Below are 13,342 nucleotides of genomic sequence, written 5' to 3'. Positions count from 1 at the left end.
AGCTTCCATGGGTAACTTCTCAAAACATCACAGCAGAGTGAGTGGGAAATAATTTCCAGACTACAGATGAAAAACTCGAAAGAGAAAAGTTACATGACTTATCCAAGATGACATAAAGAGAAAATAATAGAACTCAGATTTCCTGATTCATATATCAGTATTAAGCTCAGCCCGTTTTTATATGTTTACTCACAGGCACACACATGCACACACATACACGCACAAACACAAACACACATGCACACACATGCACACAAATACAGCAAGCCCTGTGTAACCACAGCTTCTTCCTGGAAATTGAAGGATTGCAGAAATCTGCACAGGAACAAAATTTTCTCAAGCTCTGTAAAGCCGCAGTTCGAGGCTAAGGTTTCATGGGCTGAGAGAGTTCTCAAAACCACAGAAAAACTGTGTTTAGTTCAACACGCCGCCGCATCCTGGAGAGTTCTGAGCAAGCCTCAGGTCACTCAATCCTTGGTTCTCCTCCGCGAAGGATTCTGCCATCGTAGGAATCCTCTTATGCATCTTACTTCACTAAGAATAATACTTCTGGCCAGGACGATCCCCAGTTTTATTGAGAAATAACTGAGATACGTCACCGTATAAGTTCAGGGCGTACAGCACGATGGCTTGATTTACAAATTTTAAGAAATGATTAATAATAGGTTAGCTAACACCCATCCTCTCATAAGACACAATACAAAGGAAAGAAGAAAACACACACACAAACAGACAAAAAGCGTTTTCTCCTTGTGGGGAGAACTCTCTGGACTTACTCTCTAAACGATGTCGCTCAGCTGTTTACTGTCCTCATTGTGTGGCCCATCACACCCCTCGTTCTCCTGTACCTGGCAGTTTGTCCCCTGAGGCCACATCCCTCCAGTCCCCCTCTCCCCGCCTTCTGCTTCTGGTCACCACGAGTCTGATCTGTTTTTCTATGTTTGTGTTTTTAGATTCTACATATAAGTGAGGCCACACGGTATTTGTCTTTCTCTGTCTGACTTATTTCACTTAACACGAATACCCTCGAGGTTCATCCATGTAGTCGCGAGTAGAAATTAAAGCCACAATGTGCTATCACCTCGCCTCTGCTGGAAGGGCCACCATCAAAAGGATGAGACTAGCGACCGCTGGCAGGATGTGGAGAAAAGGGGACCCTCGTGCACCACTGCCGGAAGCGTTACCTGGTGCGGTCATCGTGGGAGACAGTGTAAAGGAGCCACAAAATGTTAAAACAAGAAGTACCATTGACCTGACCCAGCAATTCCACCTCTGGACATACATCAAAAGGAAACGAAGAGACTAACTCGGAGAGATATCTGCACCCCATGTTATTTCCAATGGCCAAGACGTGGGAACAGCGTACACGTCCACTGATGGACGAGCGGATAAAGCAGCTGCGGTACATGCATGCGATGGAATATTATCCAGCCGTAAAAAATCGGGACCATCCTTTTCAAAACGGTATTTATGATGCCCCTTTACTGTTCAATAATATACATTTCCTGTCAACGAACTGTTAGACCAAATTGAAATTGATCTTAAGAATTCAAAGCCTGCTGGATAAGGGAATAAAGAAACGTAAAGTTCCATCCTGAACAGTGTCTATTTCAGTTATGGAAAATCGTGCACATTTTAAACTTAAAAATACACATATTTTATATGAAGAAAAAGTATTTTTTCTAAAACCCATTTTTATCTAGAAATTACATAAGGATATGCTTCCAAATTATGTTTTTGTTCAACAAACAGCTATGGAATGCCTGAAATGCAAGGTCCTGTATCAGAAAGGAGAACCTGAAAACAGAAAAATGAACTCATTTCCGACCCTAAAGAGCTTAAAATACAGCAATTAAGAAGAAAGAAGACAGACTTCTACAGAATTACAATAAATTATGATATTGACGATATTCCGAATCAAATTATAGTCCCAATTTCCTAAGAGGCTTTTTTTTTTAATCAAAAAAAGAGACAGGTATCAAATGCTTTTCTGCTCTACTAAGCTTATCATACAAGTTTCCTACTGAGCCCAGCGAGGCCAGATCGCGTAACAGATCGTTTCTATGAAACTATCTTCACGTGCTCAGGTGAGCCCTCTTTGGTCGTGACCAATGACTCTGTTCCACTAGTCTTAATTTCATGGCAGATTTGTACACCAATATTCTTTTCATAGGTATTTTCCAAACTCTGCTTTTTAAAACACAGGAATTCCTTAAGTTAACTGGTGTTCTGTGACAGAAAAAAAAGGGGGGAGAGGGGAGTTTATGGTGACACAAATCACTAAACGAAGACTGGGCTGGACCTGTCAGGGCCTCGGCTGGGCTCCATGGCCCTGCGGCCCACAGGACGCCGATACCTGCTGGGCGCAGGTCCCGCAGAGTGTGACCGGAATATCCGCTCTCCTTCACTCCAATCTTTGGTATCGAGAATACATTTACCCAAGGGCATGAAGTGGAAGACTCCATTCGATGAATTTTAAAAAGTCGACATTTTAAAACTGGGCTAAAAGTCTGTCACGAAGGCAGCTCAGATAACTTTGCTTCCGCCACAGCTGTTGGTCTATTAGTTATTACCCACTGAGTCAATTTAAAAACTGTTCTTTATCTTCCTTATTGCTTTTCTTCCTTAAATTCTTTGGAATTTATATTGCTACTCTTCTCTTTTCTGTTGTTTTCCTTGGAAATCTTGGCCCACGTTTTTACTCTTAATTTTTCTAGGTTTATTGGCTTTAAGTGTCTTTTGAAAGTTGCACACGGTTGAGGATTGTTTTGTAGATTGAGTCGGTCTCATACAAGAGGAATTTAATACACTGAGTGAACAGTTTCGAGACCTGCCTTTCGCAGTCTTGGCTTTTGTCTCCTTGCTGTTTATTTTTTCGTCTCCTGCCACATGGAGCACGTTGGCCTTCTTTACTGTAGTCCGGCTATCTACAAAACAAACATCTTCTCTACTGTAAAGTCTATTAACGGTGACTTCTGAATTTGTTTAAGTCCTCCTTTCACCAGTTTTTGGCTGATTATCAAAGGAAAAATGAAATCCATCTTAGGCTCCACCACCAGATGGGGGCTAGCCAAGGACTCAGCAGGCCAGCGCTCCTCAGCCAAGACCCCGCCCCAGACCCCGCCCCCAGACCCCGCCCCCCATACGTCACTGGGGGAGGGCGAAGGGGGAGGGCGAAGGGGGAGGGCTACCGCCCTCCCGTACTGCTGGGTTCTGCACTATTTCTGCCTCGCACAACTCTTTCGTCTACATTTACTTTGTCTCAATGCTTATTCCAAGGGCTTTTGTACAAAGCGGCCCTTTCCCAAACTCTTCGTTTTGACTTTTATGCTATAAGTAATTTTCTTAAAGGGCACACGTGCAATCCATTTTCTCTAACCCTTAAAAATCTAGAACGACCATTCCCTTTCATCACACGAGAACAATCGTTGGGCTGTGTGTACAGTTTGTAAGCCACGGCCCTGTTTTGTTCTCCGCAGACCTCTGAAGTAATTGTTCCATTACCTCTAGTATCCATTTTGTGATGTTAAAGAGAACATTTTGATCCCTGCCAATTTCCTGGCTTTAGATACTAGTTCCAAAGACTTGCTTTTATCAATTACTGGTTAACAACGGTGTATGTATTTACTACTGCTTAATCTAGTACCTGTTTGAAATAAAGCAAGCTAGCAATGTGAATTACACTACAAAGGCATGATAAAGAAATGTGTTTCTGCTTTTTCTTTTCATTTCCACACAAAATACAAGCAATTCTGCTGATTCTCTTGCGCGGGGTTCATTTAATGGTTAGTCCCTCGATTATTTAAACCGATAGCCGTGCCTTTTCGGCTGGCACATACCCCAGCTCCCACAGACTAGTGATTTATGAAGCCGTCATTCCAGAATCTCCACCTCGACTGGGTCTCTCCGCCTGGCTGGCAGCCAGGCCAGTGATGTCTAGAATCCGGAGAACACCTCAAATCCCTTCTACTCTGTACCCTTCCTTAGCGAATGTCGCTGCCACCCAGTCACCCCAGAGAGTCCCTAGGCCACACCAGTCCGTTACGCCCTCACCTCCACGTAAGTCGCCCACTCCTATTGACTGCACCTCCCAATCACGGGCCCAGACTGCCGTGAATCTTGCTACGACAATGGCCGATCGGTCACTGCCCCTGACTTCCGCCGTGTAACTCCTACTCTACACACTCCCCAGAATAATCTATCTAAAACGGAAACCTACTTAAGACACCCTCCCGCTTAAAACCCTGTTTCCTCAGCCTTCCTCCCAGCACCCTGCCTCTTTAGTTCTATATTCTTCTTCTTTCTTTCTTTCCTTCCTTCCTTCCTTTCCTTCTTTCTTTCTTTTTTAGGCGAGGCAACCCTTGGTTGACTTCACAGATTGCAAAGACCTTGTCGGCTTACAAGACCTTATTTCTGTATTTTTTACGCCTACAGCGCCTGGTCGTCCTAGGTGGTCTCCCATCCAAGCACTACCAGGCCCGACCCTGCTTAGCTTCCGGGATCAGACGGGATCGGGCTTGTTCAGGGCGGCGTGGCCGTAGCCTGAGTCCTATATTCTGATCCCAATGAACCATTTACACTTCCCGGAATGCCAGGCTGTCACACCCACGTGCCTCTGACACAGGCGTCACCGGCTTCCGGAAACGCCCTCCCCGACTAAGCCGCCTGGATGGCCTCGCTCCGGACTCGGGTGGCTCTCCGCAGCACACCCCCTTGTGTGTCCTTGTGTACGTTAACGAACCGGCTGCCTGTCCCTCTGACCATTAACTCCCTAGAAATCACCATGCGCGCGGAGTCTGTTTCTTGTTCATTTTTTCTTTATCTCTAGCACATTTTAAGGTCCAATGAATACTTGCTGTATAAATAAATTTGGAAAACAAGAGGTCATAAAGAATACAGGTCTAACCATCAGGACCTGGTTCAAGTTCCCACGAGCGCCCACGTCTGAATGAGTCACGGCCAGTTGCGCCAACCCACGCGGCCTCAACCCCCGCTGAAGGCAGGTTCGCGGAGCACAGCGCGAGGCAGGGCGAGGGTCACGCCGTCACCTTGGTCACAGATGCAGGGAGTGTTCAGCCGTACATTCTGTTCCCTCCGCTTATTTTACAGAAGCGCCCTGTGCAGGTGTGACGGACTCGGCCCTTCGGGAGGAGGCTGCCCAGGACGCTCTGGAGAGACCTTGTTTGTCCGGCTCACCGGAGCCCCAGGGCCCTGGAGTGAACGGGGAGCCCCTTACACTCCTGCACACTGCTCAGTCGCTCACGCTGCAGCTAAAGCCAAACCATCTGGCGGGAACACGGGAAAAATCACAGCAGCCGAACTAGAACCGTCCAGAGAGAAAGACCGGCACACGGCAGGGGCCAGGATGAGCCGCCCGGCCCCATCGTCCGGACCCGATCATAGGAATCATTCTCCTGAAGGTGTCGTACTGAATAATTCATAGCAGTGACTTCTATCACGACCAAGCTGATGAGGCCCCATGGAACACGGGCTGGTCCTCGGCAATGCTTTCATTAGTATGAATTATTTATTGTGAGGTCATTTGTTTAACAGCCTTTGGTCTGTAACAAGTCCTAACTAATGAAAATCATCAGGAAGAAAGCCATTTCTCATTTACATAAAATAAAGGAAAATGCAATAAGTTTTTCTGAATTGGCTCATGATTTTACATTCTGCCCTTATAAGCAAGCTCCTCGATGCTCGGCTTAGTCACTGGTTTCACACACCTGTGCTGTTGCACACACTGATCTGTGCACTAACTATTCCTGACCTCGCCAATCCCTTTTCTTCATCGGGTGAAGCTGACAGTAAACCAGAACAGTTTTAAAAGATTTCCTATGAGTTCCCTCTCTCGATGCCCCTAAAACGAGACAGGGAAGGGAGGCCAGGGCGAGGCAGGACCATCGCACCCTAGCTCAGCTCCCCGGCGCCCCTGCCAGCGAGCTCCCCCACGAAGCCAGGCCCTCGCGACATTCTTAGGATCACAGCTAGTCACAATGACAATCTATTTGATAGAAAATTAGGCTGGCAGGACATAGTCGGTGTTTAAGAAAACAAATCCACTGCGTTTTCTAACTTCTGCTGAAGCTCCTGCCTTCCCCCTCCCCCTGCCCGTCCTTCCCCTGAAACACAGCTGAGGAACCAACAGGGAAAGAAGGCGCATGAGGCGAACAGAACCGCGGCACCAGGCACCTGCCAGCCGCCCGGGGGCCCCGGAGCGCGAACGCCTGTCACTCTGCACTCAGTCAAGCACGGCTTCCAAGTGCAGGGGAAGCTGACCTTGATGGGACACTGACCTTAACACCAAATGCTGTGCGGTCGGCTGGGTCGTCTTTTGAACAGAGAGAAAGGCACGGGACACACCGCAGCACCTCCGCGGAGCACGGCCCCACGGACACCTGGGCTGGCGACTGCGGACCCCCGACAGACTGCGGACCCCGACAGACTGCGGACCCCGACAGCCGGGAGAGAACAAATTTCCGCTGTTGTGCCTCGCCGGGGCAGCCCCTGGAAACGAACAGAGCCCAGAGCATTCGCTCCCTGGGCCGCGGCCGGCCAGGCTCTGGGTCCCCACGCAGTGGCGTCCTCCTGGGAGCGGCTGTGGCTGACCAGGGCGATGGCTCGACAGTCGCTTACTGGAGGCTGTGACCCTATTTCATAGCGAGGACACACTGATCCCCGGGGTGGCTGGTACTGGGAAACTTCACCGGAAGCTCCAACTCCCTGCCAGTCATCAAATGCCACGTGATAAATTCCTTCTGACTTAAAAAAGCGAATGATTAGAAAAGTGGTGGGAGAAATGCTTATTAAATAGCACTCTCTAGCAAGAGCTGATATCTGAAACACTCCGGGTCCTAAAGTGACACGTTAAAGTTGAAAACGATACGCCGTTCAACAATCAAAATTTTTTCCAAAAGTTGAAAACGTATTAAAACTTTATTTTGAGATGTTAAATGTGTTTTTAAAAACTAGTCCACTGAACACCCTGCCTGTCACCACGCCATTCTAAATGCATCCTCACACCAAAGACTGACGAAAACAAAAGATGTGGATTTGTACGTTGCCGTAAGCAACTGAGAATAAAACGCGAATTTCTTTCCATAAAACTGATCCATGAGTAAACATTCTTCCTGCAGAATGTCTTCCAACTTACCTGTGTTTGTTGAATAACAAACCATGACTAAAATAACTGTTTGAAAGAAGGACATACTATTTGCCTAAAGTAAATTAGCTGCTGTCCAGTTCTGGGTGCCTTTACGACAATATGCAAACCTATCGCATTATTTTACTATTGGGTGTAGCAGTTGGATACACAAGAAAGGGAAGATCTGCAATTGCTTATATTTTAGAAGTAGAACAATTTTTCATAAACATAATTTTTCCCAATCATGATAGAATAGATACGTGGCTTTGTTATGGTTACGACCACAACAAAAATGACAGCAATTTGCCAGGTAAATATGAGAATATGAGGAAAATATTTTAACAATAATAATAATAAAAAGAATTATAAGCATACCAGAAAAAAGTATTTCTAATGTTGCCATTTTGGAATCCGGAGTTAAGAATCTTTTTGCAACTCCCACGTTTTGTCGTCCAAATTCTAACACTGGGCCCCAAGCCTCTGTTCTGTTTTGTTTTGTTTTGTTTTGTTTTTCTACCTGAAAACTAAGCATTAATGTCTCTCCCTCCCCAGCCCCAAACCATAAAAACACTAACCCAAACGGGGAAACCATTACATTATGAACATGGAAATCACAGAGAAAGTGAAAGGTCGGAGCTTGCTCAAAACTGGGCCTGTCATCAGAAGGAACGGGACAGATGTGTCCCCACAGCTGAAGGGCCGCAGGACAGAGACGCAGGTGAGCTGGAACTCCCCCTGACAGCCCACCTCCACTTTCAGAGATGTTTCCAGAGACTCCTCAGAGCCACCTTTACCTGAGCTGAGAAAACGACGGTCTGAACGGATCGAGCAGCTCAACCAGGATCAGGAAGTCGGAGCCCAACCCCGGGCTTCGACTTTCCACGTGGTGGTGAACGCAGGACGTGGTCACAGTGGGGCCGCAGGATCCCGGACAGCAGAGGGCGGTCGTTCGCCCTGACCAAAGCCCTCCCCACAGACGCAGGCCCTCTACAGCATTTTGTTAAGTTGGAGAAGCGTCTTTTATAAGTTTTTCTTTAAAAAAAACAAACAAACAACAAAAACCCTGCCCACCATCTCGCTCACGCCTGCAGGCGCTTCCCAGGGCAGGAGAGGCAGTCACCTCAGTCACCCCAGTAGCTGGCAGTGGAGAAGACCGAGAAACACAGCAAAGCACACACTGAAGTCTCGTCAGTCCACCAAGCACAGGCGAACGTCTGACGTCACATTCCAGCCCGGAGTAGTGAGAAGGAAGCTGGAGAAAGATGCACATTCGCCCGACACCACGCGATGTGTGCGGGGTCCCCGGAGGCAAACAATGGGGGGGGGGAACCCTCAAAAAGTGGACAGATCTAAAAGAGGTTCATATTTGTATGAAGTCTCTGAGATGAAATACAAAATTTAGGAATAAATAACTGGGTATTATTCTGAGGAAACTGAGGAAGAGCAAGAGATGGTCACGGGGCTCTAAGCCAGCGCCGTGGAGAACCCACATCGCCCCAAATATCGGTGGGCTAGAATAGTGTTTAGATCTTCTGTATTATCTTCTGGAGCAGGGTGGGGCCTCCAGGCTGTTTGTATAAATAAAGTTTTATTGGAACACAGCCACGCCCACTTGTTCCATATCTATGTCCAAGGCTACAAGGGCAGTAGTTACGTGAGAGACCACGTGGCTCACAAGGCCAGAGGTATTTACTATCTGGCCCTTTAGAGAGAAACGTGCAAACCTGTTCTATACAAAAGCAACCTGGAATGAAAAAGCCGCCCTTAAATAGTAACTTATACTGATTATCAACAGGAGACTAAACGCAAGATTTATAGAAAGGTCTATTTCCATTAAGTAACAAAAAACGTACGCATTTCTAAATTTTTATAGACCAATTAAATAAGTTTTGTTCATTTAGACACTGTTCGGATTAACTCTTTATATAGTTATTATAAAACAGCTCACCGTATAAGCTCATTATAAAAATATGTATAGCATGACGGAGCTGTTATTTTAACAAAGGTTAAAAAAAGAATTTATCCAGCAAAAAAAAAAAAAAATTAAGGAATGTTTCATGGCCATCTGTCTTTCTCGTTCTTACTGCTTACTAAAAACCATGAAATACATTCCGTTTTCTTTAGAAGAACAAAAAATATATTTCATGAAGATATATATAACCAAACTATTAATTACCAAAAAAGGAGTCAGCAGTTTCGAAATTTTATAACACTGGGTGAATGGTTTCTATATCAGTTTTACGTACAAGTTTAAAAATTCTCAACTGCCATTATATCCTGCCAATGAATATACTTGATTACAGTTATATAATGTTATTCATCCATACGCCCTATAAAAATGAGGAAGGAATTAAACTGAAAAATTCAAAAGTGTGAAAAAACATTTCTTGAAACATCTTGCTATATATTTATAGAAATGCTGACAAAGTAATGGCTGAGAAAGTTACCAGTAATCATATGCTTCTGAGACAGTCTCAAGTATTACACTAAGTTTGCTACTATATTTTATATACAATGTACTAAAACGCCTACCCGGTTTAACTCTTGAGCAAATATTTGAAGGAACGAATATTTTAATTTTAACGAAACCAGGAATGTGGACAGGCCACTGCTTTGTGCAGCTGCGGGCACAGTGCACATTTTTAAAATACCGAAACCTATTTAAGAAAAGAAACAAAGGAAACAAAACCTGAAAAGAGTTTAGGGGTTTATTATCTAATTATGCAACTTCTTTCCCAAAACTGCACTAAATAATCACTGTTCTCTCCTCTCTGGATGCCAATAAACGGTGGCTACATTAGTGATACTAGAGAGACACATTTTAAAACGTTAAGATCTGGTTCCTAGGAAAACCGCGTTTGGTTCTAGATACACTGTAAAAATCTCTAATGCCATCTCAGACCACGCATTTAAGTAAAAAAGAAAAAAGAAATCTACATTTCATTAACAGCACAATAGTTAAGACTACTGAAACGTTTGCAATAAATCAGAGCCCAAAACTGTCGATTGCAACCACCACAAGGTGAAGAGGAGGAGAGTAGGAGGTTAAATACTCACGTGCACAAGCTACAACTGCGCTCTGGTCACTTAAACAACCGTACCGAAGTTTATTATCCGGGTATGTTAATTAAGCCGGCCTCGAGCCTCCCCCTCCCCCGCTGGTAAGCCGCCATCAGATCAGACGAGCTTCCCTCATTCTAGGAGTTAAGTGCTGTTTTATTGGGCCGGAAGAGAGCCCTCGAGATTGTCCCACTAGGAAACCGTGTAAGTGGTAAAGGAAATGGAGGGGCCACAGGTGTGATCGAAATAAATAAACCTGAATCAGATTACAGAATAATCTGTCTGCGCTCGTTTGTCTTTACTTTTTACACTGATTAAAGGGTTTAGACTGAGTAAGGCTTCCCAAGCTACTGTGAACACGCTTAACGATTTAGATCCTGACATTTCTTGGTTTCCACTTCCAGACAATTTCAGAGTAAAAATCTGAACCCCGATCAGTTACAGGGGCGGTATTTAGTTTGCAAACAAGCTTCGCTTCTCGGCAACTATAAGTTTCGGTCGCAGTGGCGAGCCGAAGGTGCGTGCAGCATAACTACGAAACGAGACGTGCAGGACGGGTGAGAGGACCCTGGAGCCCCCTCGCCCTTATGGGCACGCATGGACTTCGCGAGGCCTTCCTCGGCCCGGCGCGCCACCGCCCGCGGACACCGGCCCAGCAGGAAACCGCGCTGCCTCCAGCGAGCCTCAACCCGCGGCCGGAAGTACCGCCCCCGAGCCGGAGCGGAGCTTTCCTCGTCGCTCATTGGCTGCGGGGGCCGCCAGTGCTCGGGGGCGGGGCCCTGGCGTCCGAGCGCAATTCCAGGCCCCATCTCACCCGGTGCTCCGGCCTCCCCAGCCCGTGAGCAAACAACCAGCCTCCATGAGGGGGTCCTTCTCCCCTTTTATGTCGCCGGCCCTCCTCCCGCTGTCCCCATACAGTCTCTGCCCCTTTCACTCCCCAGAGGCACAGTTTTTAAGTTCCGCCTCTTCTCCCCGACATCAGCAAGCTCGCCGTCCAGGACCAAAGAGGATGCTGCGGTTTTAGGAGTAAAGCCAGCTGCGGACTGGGTCTCCCCGAGGGCAGCAGAGGACTCTTCCCTCGGGAAATGAAACAACTGTCTCCGATTTATGTGAACCGTCCTGAGGGCACTGGCCTTCGGCAAGTGTTCCCGCCAACGACACTGGGCGTCCATTCTGCACCAGCTGCCACGAAGCATTACGGGGTTAAGTGCGTCTCTGCTCAGTGAGTCACCGTTTTCAGCGTCTGTCCAGCTCTACCACGCACCATAAGCTTTGGGAGTGAAAGTACCGTCCACACTTCGGCCAAACCTGCAGCGGCTGGAGCCCCCGGGCAGAGGTGTTGCACACATACTCAGTACTTTGTAATGCAACCCGACGAGACACACTGCCGTCGCCTGCGGGGACTGCGCATACTTCCTGAACTCAAAATTCCTTGGAGAAGGAATCAGAAACTGGTTCTAATTATGAGGGGCGCACAGTGCCCTATAAAGTAAGGGCATCTGATTTTTTTTTTTTTCAACTGTGTCCTTAAGATCACCAGCCTCAAGGGAGGGGACAATCATTTCTTTTCTAAAATACGTTTCTGACTTCCAGTTCCGTCACCAGAATCGCTCAAGGATGGGCGCATTGCTTAGTGTAAAATCAGGATATTTTTAGTATTTACTCGCAACGAGGGCTGCAGCCGTGAGAGAACACGGCTCGTCACGTCCCAAGGCCGACGGGGCACTGCACACAGGCTCGCGGAGCCCTGCGTCCCGCGCGCAGCTTCCCCCGCGGTGTGCTGGCTTCCTGACACTGTCCCGCGGCAGCGTGGCCCTCCCATGGGTCTCCGTTCCCCTTCGGGCTCCCCTTGGTCACTGGCTTGGGCCTCACTTGTCAATTTCTTTTCCACCACCGCGGTCACTGCCGGTGTTCGCCGCTGCCTTGCAATCTGCAATCCCTTCCCCGGGCAATCCCCAGCCCTGGCGGACCCACTAAAGCCCGTTCTGCAGCGGGCTGGTCATCTGCCCCGCTCTCCTCCGGCTGCTCGGCCCTCGCTCTGCCCGGCGGAACCTGGCCGGTGCGAGTCTGGCGGCGGCCGAGCCCTGACAGCTGGGCCTAACCAATCGGCGCGGGGTAAATAACCCGCGCCGCCAATCAGCGCGCGCGGGGCGGCGGGAGGCGGGACTTCGCCCAAGTTCCTCGGTCGCGAAACCAAAGACCTGTTGCCGCCGCCGCCGTCGCCGCTGCCGAGTTTCTTGGTTACGGCGGCCACGGCCGCGGGAGCCTGGGCCAGGCAAAGCGCGCGCCATCGCCCACGATCCGGACCCAGACCCGGATCCGGCCGCGGCCCGCGGCCGCCGCCCCACCCCGCCCGCGTGGCCCCGACTCGCCCTGCTCGCCCGGCGCCCGCAGGATCCGCGCCGGCCCCGCGCCCGCGGCCCCGCGCCGACTCACCAGGAAGTCGGGGGTCGTCCGTTCTCCCGCCCGCGGGCGGCCCGGGGCGGGCGGGCGGCCCGGCCGGGCGGCGCGGCGGAAAGGCCCGCTGGGCGCGGGGCCGAGGCTGCGAGGCGCGGAGCCGATCGCCACCTCGCGCGGCGCCGCCCGCGCGGACACTGCAGGCGCGGCCACCCTCCCTGCGCACGGCCAGGCGCGGCCCGACTGCGAGCCTAGCGGCGGCCCATCCTCTCGCGACTCCCGCTGCTCCCGCGGCCGCCGCTGTCAGGAGTGTAAACATCCCGGCATCCCCGAGGAGAGGGCGGGGCGGCCGCCGGCCCCGCCCCTCCCACCGCCCCGCCCCGCCCACCCGGCCGCCGGCCCCGCCCCGCCCGCCGCCTCGCCCCGCCCACCCGGCCGCCGGCCCCGCCCCCGCCCTCTGGCCACGCCCCGCCCTCAGGCCGCGCCTCCCGCTGCTGCTAAGCGGACGCTCGCGGGGACCCCGCCGGCTGCGGGGCGGGGCGCGCTCTCTGCCGGCGCAGCCTCGTCCCCTCCCTCGGGCCGACTTCCCCCCCTCCCCCGGCCGGGGGCTCGGCCGATTTGGGAGAACTTGCTTTTTGTTCACTTCAGCGTAAATGCGCGCTCTTGCCAGCGGGAAGCCGAGCGGGTGACGTCGCCTCTCTTCTGGGTCGCAGCGTTGGGATCGCACCCTCTCTTTCCACG

At 49.8% G+C, this 13,342-nt stretch overlaps 1 protein-coding gene and 1 pseudogene across 2 annotated transcripts in view; both read right to left on the bottom strand.

Moving 5' to 3' along the window:
- The window catches only part of NEK7 (NIMA related kinase 7), a 59,206-nt gene extending 46,302 nt beyond the window's left edge, over positions 1–12,904 (bottom strand). The window contains exon 1 of one of the 2 annotated variants that reach the window (XM_016150553.2): positions 12,641–12,904. The gene's annotated coding sequence lies outside the window, so the exon portion shown is untranslated. Of the gene's footprint in view, positions 1–10,201; positions 12,339–12,640 lie in introns of those variants that run through there. The other variant, XM_036235485.1, reaches the window with a different exon arrangement.
- On the bottom strand, positions 4,426–4,543 carry LOC118613452 (annotated as a pseudogene).
- Positions 12,905–13,342: the final 438 nt, after the last annotated feature.

This window comes from Rousettus aegyptiacus, unplaced genomic scaffold, assembly GCF_014176215.1.
Source record: "Rousettus aegyptiacus isolate mRouAeg1 unplaced genomic scaffold, mRouAeg1.p scaffold_m13_p_18, whole genome shotgun sequence".
Classification (NCBI taxonomy): Eukaryota; Metazoa; Chordata; class Mammalia; order Chiroptera; family Pteropodidae; genus Rousettus; species Rousettus aegyptiacus.
This window is presented reverse-complemented; position numbering and strand designations above follow the sequence as displayed.